Source organism: Bubalus kerabau, chromosome 19 (genome assembly GCF_029407905.1).
Source record: "Bubalus kerabau isolate K-KA32 ecotype Philippines breed swamp buffalo chromosome 19, PCC_UOA_SB_1v2, whole genome shotgun sequence".
Lineage (NCBI taxonomy): Eukaryota > Metazoa > Chordata > Mammalia > Artiodactyla > Bovidae > Bubalus > Bubalus kerabau.
Genome location: NC_073642.1, coordinates 11,234,309 through 11,248,873, shown reverse-complemented (window position 1 = coordinate 11,248,873; position 14,565 = coordinate 11,234,309). Strand labels below are relative to the sequence as shown.

General features: G+C 47.9%; 1 long non-coding RNA gene across 8 annotated transcripts in view; it reads left to right on the top strand.

The window, feature by feature from the left end:
* The window catches only part of LOC129634415 (uncharacterized), a 35,415-nt gene that overhangs the window by 1,154 nt on the left and 19,696 nt on the right, over nucleotides 1–14,565 (top strand). Inside the window, exon 1 of one of the 8 annotated variants that reach the window (XR_008705619.1) lies at nucleotides 4,953–5,554. The exons of 1 other annotated variant lie outside the window; for it this stretch is intronic. This is a non-coding gene — a long non-coding RNA (uncharacterized LOC129634415). Of the gene's footprint in view, nucleotides 1–4,952; nucleotides 5,555–9,496; nucleotides 9,873–13,385; nucleotides 13,666–14,565 lie in introns of those variants that run through there. 6 more of the 8 variants (XR_008705622.1, XR_008705623.1, XR_008705617.1 and 3 more) reach the window with 6 other exon arrangements.

Below are 14,565 nucleotides of genomic sequence, written 5' to 3'. Positions count from 1 at the left end.
AGACATTCAGACACTCCTTTTGATGCGCTATCTATATTAGACCGATGCGTGGCTCTTAATCAGGCTTCCCCCGATTTCCTTTCCTCTCCCCTGTCGGTCCTCTGAACTTTATAACTATATGTAAACACGTTGTCAGTGGGGACATAATCTTCTCGGGTTCTTATTAGAAGAAATTTCCATCCTTTCCCGTTCTAGATTAGCAGTGGAGTCCGCTCCATCAATGAAGGGACTAAGGTTTCGTGGACAATAATGTGGCAATTGTTGATGGTTTGTGACCCATAAAATGTGGAGGTGACTGTTCTGGCTTTGGTATGTAATTATGCAAAACACTTTCCATAAAGACTTGCCATTCGATCTAATGGCAGTCCCTGCGGTCTATTTCAAATAGGGAGGGTCTATGTACAGAGAGAGAAAAGTAACATTTGTTTTAACACAGGTTTTATGGGGGGGATGGATAAATACAAACACATCGTAACTGTCGCCCAAAGTATTTTTTCGAGTCGAATTAAAATAATTACGAGGGGGTTTAATAAGTTAATCATAGCAACACGGCCTATCCAAACAGAGGGAGGGGCGTTCAGGCTTCAGCCCACCACCTCCGCGACCTAGGACTGGGCTTGTGGGTGGCGATTCAACCTCCCGCTTACGCAGGGTAGGGTGAGTCTCAGTCCACCTGAGTGCAGGGCTGGGCTCTAAAGCTCACTCTGGGGCTGAGCTTGGGGGAAGGGTGGGCAACGTCCCCACCCCAAAATCTTATCCGCGCAATTATTCGACAGAGGGAAGTTTAACAAAGCAATCGTCTCCCAGGAAGCCCTCCCCCACACTCCCTCTGCCTCTAGTGCCCTCGGACCCCCAGGATCTGGGGCCCACAGAGAGCCTGGTGGGAGGGGGTGCGGGGCCGGAAGGAGTGCCCGCTTGACTGGGGTGAGCTGTCTAAACTTGGCGCCCTGGCTCAAGACACAGCTCCGGGCCCGACTCCCAGCGGTGAAAGCAGCACCTTTCCATGCCACCTGAGGTTTTGTTTTGAAAAAGGAGAAGAAGAAGAACCTAAAAAGGCTTGAAGGAGGAGAGGTGGAATGAGACACGAGGTGGTCAGCGGGCCCAGCCCAGCCCTGGCCGCCGGCTACAAAGCAAGCGTTTCTCTGTGACACCGCCGCCCCCCACCCGTCCTGGAGAGGCGCCCCCCAGACTCGGATCGGCTCTGCGTCCAGCTTCGCGGCCTCGCTGCCCGCCACACAGTGACGTGGCAGTGTGAGTTCCTCAGACGCAGGCGACAGGGGATTTTTTTTTTTTCCAAGGGGGAAATGATGATTAAAAGATAGAATCATCTAAATATCAAAGTGACACATGGGGAGATCTGGAAAAAATATTTAAGCTAATGAAAAGCAAATAAAGAAGCAGACACTTAGGCCAGGAAATTAAATATTATGTTTAAGATGGTGCTTTTCTGCGGGCTTGAAGATTTCCGATTCATGTACACATAATAAACACTCAGGTTTGTCATCTGGAGGTGCAAATCTGAAAGATATTCCAACAAATGAAGTGCCAGCAGAGAGAGGAATAAAGAGATCGGTGCCTGTCAGGGGTCAGGCAGCCTGAGATTGCTTCTAGAGATCTTTTGAAAATTTCACACGATTGAAGGCTTAGGGGCTTCACTGTGCTTGCATTTCAAACTCAGATCAGTGGGATCACAATCAAAAATAGAGGTCTGGAAAAATTTGATGCAAAGATGGCCACGGGCTGCAGGGTTTCTCTCACTAGCGCACTCTTTCTCTCCGCCCCCCCCCCTCCCTTTTTTCTTCCCAGGACAGACACCCTGACATAGCTGTGATCCTTTGGATGACAGAGTTGTCAGAAAAGAAAGAGAAAATTGCATCTTGTCTCGTAACTTCTTTTCCGTCAAAAGGAATTTTGGATCCTATTTCCAATAAAAGAGAGGGAAAATGACCATTTTCTGGCAAGCATAGGACCCTAGCTCAAGAGTTTTGGATTTCATAATTAGCGATTTACTCCTAGACATGTAGGTCTGGGTCTCCTCTTCATTTATCCAGATTATTAAGATGATTTCTCATTCAGCTTGTGTCCCTACATTAGAGTAAAATTTCTTCCCACTGTCAACCTTATGCAAGTTGGGGTGGATAAACATAAGTACACACTTACACATATACATGTATATTCACACAGAACTTTGTTAAACCTGGAGATTGGCCTGGCTGCTTCATATTTTGTGGGATTTCGGGCTCACTCAGATTTAATTCAACCCCTCAAGATGTCAGAATTTTCTGGTTCAGGAAAATCAATTGTCTCTCTGATTGATCCATGGCTGGTGAAGGGAGAAAATAAAGGAACAGGGACGGTAGGTCCTATGAGAACAGTTCTAAGGAACTCTGAAATGGGACCAGGCTGAGTAGAAGAAGCTGGTTTGACAGTCCCAACTGTAGAAGACTGTGAACAAGCAGAAGTAATGCCAGTCATGCTAAAATGGGAGTCATGTAAAATGAATTTCTATTAGTTTGGCCAACTTAAGGAAGATCAAAAAAGAATGGCTAATTCATCATCAATTTGCCAGTTTTCCTATTTACCTAGCTAGCATAGACAAACAACAAGGTACTTTTGGGAAATAATTTAAATTATGGTTGGGTTTCATTAAGTCTGAGACCAAGATGAGCAGAAGTTAGATGCCTAAGAACTTCTCTTAAGTGCATGCGTTAAGAGCAGTGACCTCACAGAGGAGGAAGAGGCCAGAGTAAAGAATGTCTCCTGTTCTCTGAATTACCAAGTCAAACGGTTTAAGAACATGTGTTCTTTAACAGGTGGGCAGAAAGGGAAAAGTGTTAAGAGTTGCTCTAACTGGTTTTACAAGTTCAAATCCTTGACTGCTCTAGCTTCTGTCCACCAAGCAGCGGCTGCCAGCCCCTTCTAGTTGGGGAGCAGGGGCTGAACCGGGGTGGCAGCTGGGGAAGGAACCAGGCCTCAGCTGTGGCCACTGTCTCTCCTGTACCAGGCCGAGGCGGGGGACACTCGGCTGCGGACCCCCTGGATTTGGGATTCCGAAGAAAGGCGGGGGAAAAGTAGAGTGCCCCTCAAATCTCACATCCAGACCATTGGCAGACACTCAGGTTACCAGGGCAGAATCTCCCGCCCCGGAGATTTGCGAGCCAGTGGCCCTATATCTACAGAGCAGCGGCTCTTCTAGATCGGCATGTCCTATATATATATATATATATATATGTCCGAATCTTTTTCCAGACCTACAGGAAAGTAAGAGACAGCAGCCCTGAGTATAACTTTTAAACACTTGACCAGAGATGCAAACGAAGGGGAGCCTTTTCATTGCAAGAGGGCCACCCCCTGGGCTCTCAATCTGCCCTTTCTCTGTCTCCTACGAGGGACCGAGGCTCCCAGCCGGGCTTTAAAAGCGGGGGTTTTGTGCCTTGAATACGTCGGGGCCCTGTCCTGGCTTTCAGGAGGAGCGCTGGAAAAAGGGCCGGCGGGCTAACGGACAGAAAGCCGGGGAGGCTAGAGAGGACCCTCGGCCGAAAGGAAACGGCGCCGCCTCCGAGCCGGAGCCGCGCCGGGGCCCGGCGGGGCGAGGGTTAGGCGGGGATCAAGCCCACGGCGGGCGCGCCGAGTAACCGCCATCCCCGCTGCACCAGGGCCGGAGAGGGCTGGGGGCGCCTTGACTGGGACGTCGGGGGGTCTTCCCTGCAGCCTGCAGAGCTGGCAGGAGGCTCCATCAAGAAACACCCCGAGGACGCGGTTTTGAGGACTTCCCGCTTTGCCCACCACAGAGCGCCTGGAAGGAAGGTGAAATTCCCGAGTGCCGGCCCCGCCAAGGACCCGCGCGGAGTGCCCCTTCAGCAGCCTATTAGACAGGGACTTAAGGGATGGAGAAGAGGGGGGGTCGCTCCAAACCACAGGCTGCGGGTGACCTCCAGGTCCCCACGTTCTAAGGTCTCCAGCCCTGGGAGCTATGGACAGGGGAAACCCGTCCTGGTCTCGCCTTGGGGACAAAAAAAGGGCGGCAGAGCGGAGAACTGCAAAGTGCAGGTCAGAGGCTTCAGGGAGAGGGAAAGGAACCCGCGCCTCTAGGTTTTAAAGTAAACAAAGCCGAAAACCACCCCAGAGCCCCTGAGCCAGATCTCGAGACGTTCAGGGTAGCGCGTGCGCCGAGCACCTTGCTCCGGGATCATCCCCAGGCAAACCCTGGGCTGGGCCCCCCGCGCGCCTCGGCCTGTCCCGCCTCGAGTGAGGAGACCCTGAGAGTGCACCCCTGTTCGCAGCTGCTGGACCCTTCCGGACAGGGTGGCTGTGGGGGGCGCTGACCAGGGCAGGGAGGGCTCGGGGCTCAGAGAGGGAGCCCAGCGGCTCTGGAGGCTGGCGCGCACGGCGGGGCCCCATTGCGACCCCTCTGCCAGGCCGCACGCTCTTGCACTCTCTAGGAGTGAAACTCGCAAACCTTCCCGAGAGCTGGGTAGGGAAAAGGGGAGCAACCAGAGGCATCTTCTGGCTACGTTACCACAAGCTTGGAAAACTCGGCGTTTCCACTGTTGGAAACCTCCCGTGGTGGCTGGGAGAGGCCGGCCCCGCGGGGCGGGGAGAAAGCACTCGAATTCCCATGTTGCCGTCTTGGCCTTTTCTAAAAATGATTAAAAATATATATATATATATATATATATGAAACTAAAAACTCCAGGCGAGGCAACGCCTTTCTGCCTCTTTTGACATGACATCCACTAAATAAAATCCGCTTTTAAGCTGTCTGTACTCTAACTTCAAAGGAGCAAATGTTAATTTTACCTTTATTTAAATGGTTGCCAGGCTGCCTTGTGAGGGGTTCTCCCCCTCCTCCGGCCCTCCCTCTAGATTTTAACATATGGAGTACTGTAATGATTTAGCGCCACTCGGGAAAGCAGGCAGCTCTTTCCGCTCGCCTCCTGCCTCCCCCAACACTTTGCCTCATTTTTGTTGATATTGTTAATTTCATGGACCGCTCCTTAAAGTTTAGCCGGAAATACACGGTGCCAGGGCACAAATGGCGAGTGTGTGGGTTGTCTCCAGTGGCCTTAAGTGGCGACACACCAGCAACAGAACCCAAGTCTCCTTGGGTGCCTGCACACCATGCCATGTGGGATTTCGTGGGCAGGGCTCCTCGATCTAAAACCAGACATGAATATTTTTACTCCCCACACGCACAGGTGACCACACTCCCGGCGGTTCGCCACATGCGCCTGGAACTCTGTTCTTGAAGGCAAGGCTGCGGACCTGTAGGGAAACGCAGGGAATTTCAGGTGGTCTTTTTGATCCCACCTCCAGTTTTCAGGATCTCCTGCCAATTTCTCAGTGTGTTTCTGTCCAGATAGACTAAGCTCTTCGGAGTTAATTAACCTGTGGTCCAGCTATGATGAGTACACAGCGAAGAAAAGGCGAAAAGGAGGATATTAGAAAGAGGAGAGGGAGATAAATAGCGTACGTTTAGCCCCATTCCTTTACACGCGTCGGCCACAGTTCGTTACCGACTTCCCAGCTGCGAGGACGCTGCGCGCCATTTACGGTAATTGAATTGCTGTTATAACACCTTTCAGGGGGACGGCAATGCGTTTCAAAAAAAAGTTGTGCGCGGCCTGCCTGCTGCTGCCTTTCCTGCTCTTGCTACCACCGGCTGCCCGCAGGGCAGAGCTGCCTCTCGGGGACTGGGGACATGGGAGGTGCCCCGCAGGTGGAACAGGAGGGACCCGGGCCCTGGTGAATCCAGCCCAGGCGGGGCACCTCCCCAGTCCAGCGAATACTCTGGGGTTGCTGGGGACCCCGCGAGAGCCAGAACCCGAAGCCTAGTCTGAATAAAAGATGAGGACAGGACCTGGAACTGTAGAAACTGGGAAAAGCAACATGCAATCCAGAGTAATCCGAGCGCCACCAAGGCCTCTGCCTTCACTCTTCCACTGGATTCGGATTCTCTCGCGCTGCCTGCCGCCAAGGGTGGTTCAGACAGCACTCCCTTGGCCTGTGCCCTTCCCCCAGCCTGAGTTTGGGGACCCGTGCTGAGATGCCCCGTGTGTTCCCCCCACCCCTACTCCAACGACCTCCCCAGCCTCTGATTTTGGCCACGTGGGGCTGCGGCAAAGCCTGGGAGGCCCCAGGATTAATCACCTCTCTCTAGTCTCTTGGTAACAGCCCTGGCCTCCTTCTTCCAAGGTGTATCCCTCCAACCCTTCTCCTGTCTCTCCTACCCTGGAGCAGTGGCCTCGCTGAGACCTCAGGGCCAGCCAACTCTTTTCCCTGGTACCCTTCCCTTCAGGCTGACTCCTCTCTCCAGCAGGACACAACTTTCCAGGTGGAGAGAGCAAACTTGATTAATTGGTTTTTCCCCCCCTCCTCCTCCCCACCCCTTTCTGCTCCAGGACAGCCTTTGGCTTGGTGGCCTGGGCAGTAGCAGGTTGACAGAAGTGTGCGAAAATGTGTGTGTGTAGAAGGAGTGCAAGGGGATCTCCCCACCCTTACCCACCGTGTAAGACCTCTATGGCTAGCTTAAAGAAACTAGGAAAAGAGAAAGGTGAGAACTAGAGGCTGGGCTGTGTTTCAGCAGGCCCGGGGAGGTGAGCCCAGTGTGGCTGGGAGGGACTAGCGCACTGGGCTGCTAACCCAGGAGTCTGCGCCTCATCTACCCAGGTCAGCCAGAGAAACTGAGATGCTAGTGGCCACGCTAGGCTTCCCCAACCACCCAGTGCCGTGCGCGGTAGGAATCAGGCTGAACGAACTGTCCAGGAGGAATTGGGACTGAAACCAGTGGGCAGAACAGTGTAGAAGGAGAAACTGCTCCTGGGGGTGGGGGGAGAAACAGTGTTGTGGGGTCTGGCCCTGAGCCACTGAGTGGGGAAAGTCTTATGGCCTTAGTTTGGGATTCACCGAACAGGGGTGTTTGTGTGTGTGTGTGTTTGAGGTGGTGGTGGTAAGAAGGAGCCGTGGTGGGGGAAGGGTGGTTGGCATCTATCTCACTCATCACTGTGGCTCCAGTTAAACTTCTCTTTTCCTGGGAAATCTTCAGCGCCCCCCTTAAGTCCCCCCCCACTCCTTGGTAGACTCAACGTTTCCTCTGGAACCAAAAATCTAGTGCTCCTGGAGGCATCCAGCCCTGGGAGCAGGAACGTGCTCTGTGGTCCTGCAAGGTGGGGGTGCATTCGCCTGACCCTGCCCCAGCCACACACAACCCTTAGCCGCCTACGTCTACTTTTCGGCAGAACCAAGTTCTTTGGCTCTCCTGCGTGGTTAGGAGATGGGGTTGGGGGGAATGCCATGCCTCCTGGTCCTCCCAGGCCTCCTGAAGCTGAGATCAGTGTGGGGTGGAGTTGGGGAGGGGATAAAAATCTACACGAACTCGGTAAAGTGACTTGATGGGGAGGCCTAGGGAGTGTTGGGAGTAAAGGGACTCAAGCTTCAGTTGAAGGCAGGAGAAAAAAGCAGGCTCCTCCTGTATCTGTAACCGGTACCCGGTGGTCTCTGCCGAAAACTACTGGCTCTTAGGTTTGCGCTTCGGCATCTTGGAGACGGAAGAGGTGCGCCCCTGCCTCCTTCCGGTTCGAGGCTAAGAGGGTGCGCGTCAAGGGCGCTCGTTCTGCTCACCCAGGGTCGATAGCAAGGTCGGGGGAGGGGGGTGGCTGGTTCGAGACTCCCCTTCACCTGGGAGCGCAGTCAAGGCTGGGTTTGTGAGTGTTCGAGTTCCCGCTGCATTGTTCCGCTCTATCTACTCTCGCCGCCCAGTTGAAATATCTACTTTGCAGGTTTGACCCTCCCATCTCTAGACTGCTCAGGAGTGATTTTCCTCGGATATTGACCTTTGCGCAATAAAGATTTCCAACAGCTAGAAAGATTCTTTAGGAAAAGGCATGGACCAAAAAAAAAAAAAAAGAAAAAAAAAAAAACGAAGAAGAAGAAGAAATAAGACTGAAGCAAGCCCTGAGCCCTGCGCGCGGCTAAGCACCGCACCTTAACACTCCCACAAGCCGCCCCACCCCACCTCCCCACGGACTTAGGAACTGCCATTGTCTCCTCTTTGCTGCTAAAGAAACTGAGCTTCAGGGAAGTTAAGAACCTTAGGTTGAGCCCACTAGCAACAGACCAGGCCTGGATGGAACCGGGCCAACTTGTTGGAAGTCAGCTTCCATTCCACACTGGATTTAGGAGAGAAAGCTGCTCACTTGGAGGGTAAAATGGAGCTTCTCCCGGGGAAAAAGTGGTGCTTCCCCGGTCATCTGTCCTTGCCAAGGGGGTCAGGAAAGGGTTTTCTAGCAGGCTGTAGCCCGTGGACCCTTCAGCTGACAGGTAGCAAGCTAGTGGGCCAGCGATTTCCCTTCAAGGCACAGCCTGCTGCTTCCAGGGACGGGAGACAATATGCCCCTGTGCTTTCTGATTTCAAAGGTGAATCGGGGTGCTTGCTGTGTTACGTGTGCCCACAAAAGAAGCTTGGGACCTTATCCCTTTTAAAGAGCTTATTAAAAGAGCACTTGGATTTGTCAGGGAAAGGTGGGAGGGGGAAAAGGAAAAAAAGTACCTAAGATACTTGGGCATATTCATCTTGGGAGCTGGAGCACAGATTGGTGGAGGCCAACAGTACGATTTGCAACATCGGAATAAATAGTTTCATTTCAAACATTTCGGTAGGCTCCCTGTTCTGATGGGGAAAGACAGTGATGTGAACACAGTCATGAGAACTTCCCTCTTGCTAAGAAGTCCCATTTCCTCATGGGATCCCAGGAAAATGTCCTCAAGGTAGAGCAGAGAGTTGTCTAAGACTCAATGAACATGAGTTTGGGCAAACTCTGGGAGACGGTGAAGAACAAGAAGCCTGGCGCGCTGCAGTCCACGGGGTCACAGAGTCCGCACCATTTAGTGACTAAACAACTGCAAGTTACTAAGGAAAGCATCTCACCCATTTTTCCTTTTAGTCTATCTCCACGCTCTGTTCGTGGATTTCATGAGGAATCAGACTTTAGAATTGATTATTTTTTTCATCTAGAAAAGCATACTATGCCTTAAGCATAACCACAACAAAAACTATGAACTTTCCTACCAAATTGGTGTGGGTAGTATTTGACTTCACCTTTTCTTCTTTTCTTTTTCAGATTTTTCTGTTTGTTTGTTTCTCAGTTTTCTCATGAGGGTGAAGTGAATTTAAGAAAATACTCTCCTTAATGTCTCTCTCTCTCTTTCCATATACACATACAAGTTACATCCCCATGAGTCTAAGCATCCAATATTTTTAATGTCGATGTAGGAAAAAAATCAGTGTACTGAGGTAGTCATTTTTTTAAAAATTCAAAACAGAAAAATGACAGATAATATTCACATCTTCAGCTTGTAGGAAGGAACCTCCCGCGAGTGTATTACTTATTTGGAAGGAGATGGTCAGCTTGGGTCAGCCAGTCCTAGGGGAATATTGTTAAGTCAAGATCAGCTGTGGCTACCTGGTGACACTGTAGGCTTTCTGGATTTACAGTTTCCTGCATTTAGAGCTTCCTGGCTTGAGAAGTGGGTCATCAGTGTTGGGAGGAGGTGGAAGCATGGGTGGGCTATGAGTGTAGCATGGAAAATACAGGAATCCAGGAGGAGGAAGAGTGATTATGTTCCTGCTCACCATGGAGACTTTCTCACTTTTGCTTTTACTTAACGCCCACTTATTAAGCAGGTAGGATGTTCCCAGCGTGGTATGAGGCACTTGTGGACACAAAGATTAGTAACTCATGGGCCCTGGCCTGGAGGAGTTTTTAAGTTTGCAGCAGCGAGTGAGGCAAGCAAACAGGGCATAATCCTCTCTGACAATGTGAACAAGGAGCTTTGGAAGTTTGAAAGAGAACTGCTTGGGACAGATGTCCAAGGTAGGTGATTTCATTTGGTATTCAAAAAGTATCGGAGGTAGGGCAGAGCAAGGAGAGGGAGGAGAGAGAAACGGGAACTTCAGCTGGAAAGAGGCACAGAGTAAAGGTAGGGAAGGTCAGACCAGGGTTCTTATTTCTCTGGGGGACACTCAGGTTCACTGTTCCTTGATTATTGGGGCTTGTATAAAGAAGCTGGAGGTTTCTCCCATAGTTCTTATGTAGAGTGTGCCTTCTGCCTCCCTGTCATTTTCATGGGGGGAGGAGTGGATTTGAGATGATTTTCTTTTTAGTCTAACTGACGAGCCACATTTAGATTCCCTTCTGGAGTGAATAAGTTGAACTCCTTGTCCCTTGGGCATTTGCCTGAAGGTTTAAGATAGAGAGAAGGACAAACAGACATGGACAGGGTTGTGGAAATATCAGAGGACATTCGTATAAGGAGGATAGTGACCAAAAAAAAAAAAAAAAAATCCTGCCAGAATGAATTCCCAACTTTGCGCGAGTGCCAGAAGTATGGGTACTGTCGGCTTCCACTTCAGAGCTTCCTCTTCTCTCAGAACAGATGAAACATGCTGTTTTGGTTAGTTCTCTGTGTCTCTCTCTCCCTTGGGGCTGGAAGCCCCTCAGAGGCTGGGAGTTGAACTGTTTCACTTACTTCCCAGCTCCTGGCACAGCGCCAGGCACATAAAAAGAGCTCAGTCCATTCTGAATGAATGAATGCTGCAAGTGTAAGGATGTTGGCTTTTAGTTTGTGTTCATGATGGAGACTCTGAATATCTTAGGTTTATCATTTTGGGTTTTTAATTGTGATCGCACAGAGTAATCACTGGAACAACTCGTTCTGATAATAACTTGTTTTTATTCATGGTAGAACTAGCCTGTTGAAGTGAAAGATTTGAGCACAATAGTTATGAAACTGTACCCCCTGCCTTGACCTTGGACACTCACTTACAAGACACTCAAGAGCCACAAATTGAAAAACCACTGTACTAGAGGCTTCACACCAGCGTTGTCCAATTTGTTGCTCTCCTTATTCTCAGCATGATGCTTTGACTTAACTGTTCTCTCTGAGCTGGTCTTCCTACCATTCAGAGTCATGGTGAACTTTCATACAACCAAAACTCAATTCTGGCATATGTTTTGCTGTTGTTTTCGTCGTTTCATGTATGACTTGTATATTGGCCAAGATCCTTTCATAGCTGGACTAAAGAAAGGTTAAGATACCTTCTTCTTCCCAAGGCTTCTGTATAACTTTTAGATGACCCAAGAAATGGCAATCATCTGGGTTCTTAAAAGTCAATATCTTATGGCCACTTACTCAGGGAGAGGGCAAAATCTAGATTGGAAGAAGGATTCATCTAAGATGTTTTGATGCCCTTCTTTTGCTTTGCTGCTCTGTGTTAACATTTTCCAACATAGGCACCAATTAGGTCTTGGAAACAAGCATGAAGAAAAGCATAAAATGAGATCAAAACATGATCAGCTCCCTCTGAATTCTACCTTATGTTTTAGCCAGTCTATTGGCTCCTTGGCTTGGAGTAATTTCAAATTCCCACTGGCTTAGTGGCAAGACATCTTCTCATTCTTTTCTAAATACACTCTTCCTTTAAAAAAAAAAAAAATTCCTCCCCACCATCTTCTCTCTTGTGAATTCTTTTTTTAGGATTCAAATTGCAAAGAAATTCGTAGGTGAAATAGAATGCATTTTTGAGCACTATGTTCATTGTTGTTCCTGGCTCAATGGGGCAGTAGAATATTTCAGGAAGGAAGTTTATAGTTGTTTTTTTTTTTTGCTTTGAGTTGAGGAGGCTGTGCTATCCTTGATAATCATCTCAGTGATACTGTGTCTTGGTACCCAGTCAGCTGAGGTACAATACAAGTATCATCCAGTCTTGATTACATTGCTCATAAAAAGGCAAAATTTTGAGGGCTGTGGACCTCTCAGGGCAAGGAGAGTATCAAACTTTCCTATTAGCAGTATCAAAATATGATTCCAGAAAACCCATGATAAGAGATTCAGATGGGATTATATGATACAAATGCAAAGGATGGGAAATCCAATTTTAGGTCAGTTGCCAGCCCTTGGCATTCTGGTGGCTCTGTCACGATTATAGAAAGTAGAGACTTCACTTTTGAGATTCTGATAGGAAACCAATATGTTACAGTAACCTCTTCCATCTTAGAAAACTGTGTTCATATCCATATGCCTACAGAGAGGAATCTAAGTAATTATTACAACTAACATATCAATTTATTATTCTCGATGTGTGCATTCCTAAGAAATAACAAGAAAGGAAATTATAAATTTATAGATTAAAAAGATAAAAATCATTTGAATTTAAAACTTGAGATGCTAGTACATTTCCTTTTGTTTAAATTATGGCTGCCTCAAATGAACCTATGTCTCACAGACATAGCAGACTTGTGATTGCCAAGGCAGCTGCCTGGGGCCAGGGGCTTCTATATTTTAAAAGAATATATAAAGGCAAATTTAATTTAGAGATTTTTGTTTAATATCTATAAACACTACACTCCCATGTAGGGACCAGGAGACTTCCAGCCATATTGCTTTTTGAGTTACAGTGGAATTTTGATGAAAAAGTGAGTTGCACTAATTTTGTGTTGCAGGATCGGGGGAGTTGCCGGATGGGGGAAGGATAGGGGGTACTGGGGAAATGAGCACATTTTCAATAGGTTTCCCATATTTGTCTACATTTGCTCCTTTTTGTCCCCCTTCTCTACAAGGATGGTGTTTTAAAAAATTAATGCACATTTATTAAGAGGGGGCTGAGAAGAGCTGAGAGTTTGAGGTCAGAAGGTGCAAATTATTACATATAGAATGGCCCTACTGTACAGCACAAGCTTCCCGGGTGGCTCAGTGGTAAAGAATCGGCCTACAACGCAAAAGGCACAGGAGGCTTGGGTTCGATCTCTGCATCAGGAAGATCCCCTGGAGGAGGGTATGGCAACCCACTCTGGTATTCTTGCCTGGAGAATCCCACGGGCAGAAGATTCTGGTGGGCTAGAGTCCACAGGGTCACAAAGAATCCAACACAACTGAAACAACTGAGAACTCACTGTATAGCCCAGGGAGCTGTATTCAGTATCCCGGGATAAATCATAATGGGAAATAACAAAAAAGAATGTACGTATGTGCAAAACGGAGTCACTCTGCTGTCTGGCAGAAATTAACACAGCATTGTAAATTGACTAAACTTCAATAAAAAAATAAATGAAGAAAAATAATAAAGTATGGCTGCCGGTGCTATCTTTACTTACATGAGAAGGTCTATAATAATCTTCCATGGTAGCCAATGAAAAATTTCTTCCCATGCTGCCAACTTGGTGAGCATAAATTACTGGGAACTTTATATGGAATAAATTATGTTCTTAAGCCTTCTCAGATGTGCAGCCAATAGAGATTTTAAAGCAGAAAACGAAATGCAAAATTGAGCTCGAAGGGGTATTTGTTGTGTTTGGAACCCTCTCTGGAGTAGCTTCCTCTTTAGCTCTGGGAGGGGATTACGGGCACTGCCTTCCAACCCCAGGCTTTCTTAGTCACACGCGGCTCTTCAGAAACCTGCGTGTGGTTTGCTTCTTCGATTTAAATAAAGCAATGTGGACTATTGCAAATGCTGATGTGGCAGTGGGCCCGAGGAAAACAAAATGAAGAACCCTGCTCAAGTGACAGACAGGACAAAGAGGGAAAGCGTCACTGACCCCAAATGTGCCATTGCCTGACTTGCGTGCTTTTGTTGAGAACCCTGTGCTGCATCTTTTTTGTACGACCACTGTAAGTGCAATTCATGGGTACTCTCAAATCCATGGTGAGTTTAATTGATTTGTGGCTTTCCCCACTGCTGACGATGAAGTGGTGCTTTGGCTGTTGAAAGGTGAGGGGAACTTGATTTCAACGCAGAGATGAGATGAGATGCAGCATTCTGTAAACTGACAGATGGAAATTCTGCTTCAGAATTCATTATTTGACATGGAAGATAATGGTGAAAATTTGAATCTTTGAAAGAATGCAGAGGGTCAAAATACAGTCAGACCATTGAAAAGTTAAATGAATTGCACTGGGAAATACATTTAGACGGCAGCTTCTAGGTTCCCTGATGATCTTTCTGATAGATTTTTCTATGTCATCTTAAGTTTTCCTCATTCTCTTTGAGCGATTAAGGTGCCTAACTAGAACTTTGGATGCATGCATGTGTGCTAAGTAGCTTCAGACATGTTTGATACTTTGTGACCCCTTAGACTGTGGCCCACCAGGCTCCTCTGTTCCTGGGATTTTCCTGGTAAGAATCCTGGAGTGGGTTCTCATGCCCTTCTCCAGGAACTAGAACTTTGGGTCTGTGTAACTCCTGACACATGAATGGAAAATGATATTCTTCATCTAAAGATACAGATATCTTGAGGGATTGATGCTTTCTGGGTCTCCTAGGAAAAGGTTGAAACTACATGGCTATATCTAGTTTATTAGCAGCAAATTAAGTTACAAAATATCACATGTTAATTGTAATTAGTCAAAAAAAAAAAGAAAAAGCTATGAAAAAAATTTTTTTTAGCAATTTCCTTTCTAATCAACTCCCCTCCATGGTTTTCAAATTGTATACATGAATTCTCTGATGCTTGTCTTTGAAGGACGGAACCTCTTTCCCAGAAGTGACACAGAACTGCTTTGGAAATTAGG